The 5416-nt window shown below is 38.0% G+C and overlaps 1 protein-coding gene across 2 annotated transcripts in view; it reads left to right on the forward strand.

Annotated features, from left to right (window-relative positions):
* POMP (proteasome maturation protein) overlaps positions 1-5416 on the forward strand; it is a 30789-nt gene that overhangs the window by 19408 nt on the left and 5965 nt on the right. The window lies entirely within an intron of this gene.

Consider the following 5416-nt stretch of genomic DNA (forward strand, 5'->3'; position numbering starts at 1 on the left):
ATCAGATTTCAGCAGGGTTTGTTTTATTTCCTGATTGAAAAAGTAAAAGAAACTTTAACATGTTTTTTCTTTTAAAGATAAATCAAGTTTTGAAAATTTAGAGTTTGCTTCCAGATCTCGAATTTTATTTCTGGAGCTGGTAGACGTGCTTTGTCAGTTGTACTTTGTGTTTTTGCTTCTTTTCAGTGTCTTGACCTAGCGGAGACAGGAAAAAGCTATATTGTTCATCTCTGTGACAAAATAGAGGTCACAGAGGATATGGCTCTGGGTCATTGAAGGACCAGGCAGAATTCTGGTTCAACTCTGCCTGGGCTTTTTTTACTTTTGGAGAGATGGATTGATTTCAACTCAAGACTTACACCACCCTTTTTTTTTTGTTTTTGTTTTCTGTATTTATATGGAAATGTTACAAACATAACTTATATTCTCACCAGCTTTTTATTTTGAAAACTTTCAAACTTAGAGAAAAACTGAACAAATAATACAAAACATCCAACGTAATCATGGAGATTCACGTATTATCAGATTGCCTTATTTTCTTCTGTATAGATTCTGTCTATAATAGAAGCAGTCTACAAAGGTAGTGATAGGTACTTAAAACTGCATCACATCAGGAGCCATAAAATGTTAGGTTGTCTCATCGATTGCTGTTGTTCAGTATGATCGCTTGGTTAACAGGTGGTGGCTGCCAGAACTTTCTATTGTATGAGTACAGTTTTCCTTTTTACAATTAATAAATAATCAGTGAAATAGTAATTTGGGACATTGTGTATATTTTGTTCCCTAAGAACCCCTCATCCAGGGTTTGAGCATCTGTGAAAAATCTTTGCCTCAATTACTTAATCTGGTATTTGGGGACAGGAGTCTTGAAAAACTGTCATTATTTCGTCTAGATTTATGGACTGACAAGTTTTTCTAAAACCAAGTTTCCCCCCATTTATCTTTCTGTCTTTATGGAGGAGATTCCAAAGGTTTATAACCCCTATCTGTCATTACTCTTTGATGCCCTAAATAGAACCATTTTTAAAAAAGATTTTATTTATTGGGGTGCTTGGGTGGCTCAGTGGGTTAAACCTCAGGTCGTGGTCTCAGGGTCCTGGGATCAAGCCCTGCATCGGGCTCTCTGCTCAGCAAGGAGCCTGCTTCCCCCCTCTCTGCCTGCCTCTCTGCTGACTTGTGATCTCTCTCTCTCTGTCAAAAGAATAAATAAAATCTTAAAAAAAAAAAAGATTTTATTTCTTTTAGAGTGCACGAGGTGGGGAGGGGCAGAGGGAGAGGGAAGAGAAACTTCAGCAGACTCTGCACTTGGCACAGAGCCCTGTGTGGGGCTCAGTCTCAGGACCCCAAGATCACAACCTGAGCCAAAATCAAGAGTCAGACACTTAACCAACTGCCACCCAGGTGCCCCTAAACTTAACCATTTTGATGAATACACAGACCTTTAATTTGAAAAGAAAATTACATGGGGATTATAGTACTAGATGTAATTTTTAGCATTCCTAATTTATTTCATAGGGTATTGAATAGACTTAAGATACTTTAATTATCAGAGTTACCGTAATCATAGTTATCAAAGAAGTTATGATCAAAGAAATATGTTAGTTACAAGGGGAAAGAAACACTGCTGAACTTGATACTACTGATGTTTTGCCTGATCACATGAGAAAGTCACGAGATCCGGACATGCAAGGGCAGCCATGCCCAGTGCATACATCCATTTCTTTATTAGGGATTGCAAAATGGTGATTCTAAATCTGTCATTCCTTCTTCGCTTTTTTAGCCAAAATATTTACTTAGAAGGAAACTTACTGCCATCTACCATTTGGTTACCTAGGAGTAGATTTATATGATACAAGATAGACAGGAAAAATAACACTTTCTTTGTTTTTTTAGCCATTTTGAAAATAAGGTGACTTTTTTGGTTTGTTTTTTAAATATTCTGTAACGGTTTAGCTTTGAGGAAAGATAGGCAAGGCTTGCTTTATTCCGCATTCCAATACCCTTTATTTCATCTTCCATTTTGTAGAATTCATTTGTCTATTCACACTCACTTTCTGAACATTCTGAGGTCTTTGTGTGTGTGTGTGTGTGTGTGTGTGTGTGTTTGTTTTTGTTTATTTTTTTAAAATTATGTTCAGTTAGCCAGCATATAGTACATCATTAGCTTCTGATGTAGTGTTCAACAATTCATTAGTTCTGTATATCCCAGTTATTGAGGTGAATTACCTTTCCTCCACTGCGCATTGTCTTGAGGAAGGTCCTGCATGCGCCTCCTTCTCTAGATTCTAAGAGGGCATGCCTTTCTGCTCCTGGTGCCCTGTGGACCAGGTATGTGACCTGAGTCGCCCAGTCAAACTCCTTTCTTGGACTTGGACTCCACAAGGGCATGAGGAGAAGACGGTGAGGTGAGTCATCCCTGGCAGAAGCAGTGCCCTTTTGTGCTGCTTGATTACTGCTGTGTTGCTGTTGCTTTATCTCTGTAGCTTTCTTTGGCTCCTGATTGCCTTCTTACCTGTTCTTCGGCTTTTTATTGAAGCTGTGAGCCTGTGCTGGCATGCCAGTGAATCCAATGTGCTTAAGATAAACAGTACATTTTGTTGCTTCTGGTCAGGATCTTTGAATGAGTAATAGACATCAGATAGTTGGAAGTTACGGGGAACACATCCCCAGAGAATTGTGGGAAGTAGGAATTGGTTATCCAAGCTAGATTAGGCAGTGAATCTAGGTGGAAATCTAGCTATCTTCAGCTGGCAGTTGTAAAATAGCTATGCTGTCTGGCCACATGAAATCATATGCCCAATTTACAGCAAGGTTCTAGGCAACAAGAATGTGAAAAAGGATGGCGGAGTGGCTGCTTCTGGCAGTATTGGAAAGTTTGGAGTAAGTAAGTAACAATTTCAAATCCACATAGCAAAACCTACAGAAGCCTAAAGAATGCCATTTCTTATAGGTATAGTACTTAGCCAAAACAAATCTGAGGCTCCAGAATTAGCACAGCTGTTGAAATCACTGCCTTTCAGGATCAGGTGTATGAAAATTGGAGCACAGATTAGGACCCTGAGAATTTAGTGGGTATATGATTGAGGAAGGAAGCAATTTCTTCACTTAGAAGGAGGGTGTTTTCTTTTTTTAAGAAATTTTCACCTGAGGGTGTCCGTTTACCAGAAAAAAACAATTACTCTTGCCACAGCACTCTATGGCACTCTATTCCCAAACCCGTATCTACGGTTAAGAGCCCAGCATGCCCCCTGGAGGCCAAATCCGAAGAAATCTAACATGTAGGAAGAATTCCCGAGACTGTTAATTTACATCTTCGGAAATTTCCAGAACAGGTGAAAGAATGGATTTTCGAATGTGTTTTTTGAATATCAGTATGATCCCCTTATACAAGGTCATTTTAGATACATTTAACTCAAGAAGATAGATGTAGTTTTAATACTTTGCAAAATTGGATTAAACACAGGCCACACTAAATAAAGCTGAGATGCCAGAGGTCCTTAGTATCGTGTAGAACAGTGGTTCTCAAATGTTCTGTGCATCAGGATCATGGGTGGGCTTTTAAAAACACAGATTGAGCTCCCCTCCCCCTACCAGAGCTTGTTATTCAGGAGGTTTGAGTTGAAGCCTGAGAATTTGCATCTCTAACAAATTCTTAGGTGTTGGTGATGTTGCTAATCCAGGGACCACACTCTGAGAACAGCTGGTATAGAGGGAGGAAGTCAAATACTTTGAGAGACAGAAACTTTGGATTTTTTGGTTTCCTTATGTAAATTCCCTGTTCACTGGCTACCTAACTGGCTTTCCCAAGATAAGCTAGGTAATGAATGATATCTTTACCAAGGGCGTCAAACATATATTAGTGCCGGCTTCAAGGTATCAATTTAGGCTTTTTAATTTAAGGTTATTGAGGTATAATTTACATAAAATTGATAGATATCCTTGCCTTATTCCCAATCTTATGGAAGAAGCGTCCAGTCTTTTTACTCTTAATGCCCCTTATCAGCTTGATCCTAGTTTCTTAAAAATTTTATCATGAATGGACTGTGAATTTTTAAAAAGTTTGCATCTATTGATACAGTTGTGGGTATTTTTTTTTTTTAATTCCCTTTAGTCTGTTAGTATGTGCATTAAGTGATTTTCAAAGGTTGAGCCAGCCTTATATTTTCCAAATAAATTCCACTTGGTCAGATGTATTATTTTTTTCATATATTGCTTGATCTGTTAATATTTTGTTGTGAATTTTTTGTTTATGTTCATGGGAGATACTAGTCTGTAGTATTGAAATGTATCTCTGTAAATGCCCTGCTTGATCGGAAATGCTGTATATCCAGGCAGCCAATCCCCAAGCTGACTCTGGGCTCTCTATTTATTTCCTCATTCCTTACTTTTTTTTTCTGTAAAACCTTTCTGCCTTCCACACTGTTTTGTCAATCTCCAGATGGAGACCTACCTTCAGGAAGTGTTAAAGTGTTGTCACCTAACCTGACTTCTTTATTCTTTTAACAATAGTTCACTTTTCATGTTCAGACAGCCCTCGGCTTAGAATGTTAGACTTAATGATTTTTTGACTTTACGCTATTGTGAAAGGGATACATATTCAGTAGAAACTGCACTTGGTTTTGGGGAATTTTAATGTTTTCCCAGACTAGCGATACATGGTAGGATCCTGTCGCCATGTAGCTCCCAGTCAGCCACGTGAATATAAGAGTAAACAAGCAGCACACTGATATCCATTCTGTTTTTCACTTTTAGTACAGTATTCAATACATTACGTGAGATATTCAACACTTTATTATAAAATAGGCTTTGTGTTAGATGATTTTGTCCGACTCTAAGTTAATATAGGAGTTCTGAGAATGGTTAAGTAGACTAAGCTAAACTATAATTTTAGGTTAGGTGTATTAAATGCATTTTTGACTTAGGGTATTTTCAACTTATGATGGCTTCCTTGGGATATAACCCCATCGTAAGTCAAGGAAGTTCTGTAATTTCTTTTTTCTTTGTCTGGTTTTGCATCAGGATAATGTTGACCTCATAAAATGAGTTGGGAAGTGTTCCTTGCGTCTGTTTTCTGGAAATGCTTGTGTAGAATTGCTTTGTTTATTCCTTAAATGTTTGGCAGTGACACCACTTGGGCTAGGTCCCATCTTGATCATATTCTAGCTACATATCATCCCCAAGAAAGCAGTCCCTAAGTAATGATTTGAGGCTATGTACGTCCACAAACTTATTCTGTCAGAATAGCCAGAATCCATCTGGATCATGGGACTGTCTTGAGCTAATCAAATGAGACTGCTTTTTCAAGCCCCTGTTGAGTCAGAACTTTACCAAGAGATAACATATTTATTTTATTCATTCTGTGATTTCAAATGCCAATATTTAAGTTTCCAGTAACCAGAATATGTTCTCCATCTAG

This window comes from Mustela nivalis, assembly GCF_964662115.1.
Source record: "Mustela nivalis genome assembly, chromosome: 15".
Taxonomy (NCBI): Eukaryota; Metazoa; Chordata; class Mammalia; order Carnivora; family Mustelidae; genus Mustela; species Mustela nivalis.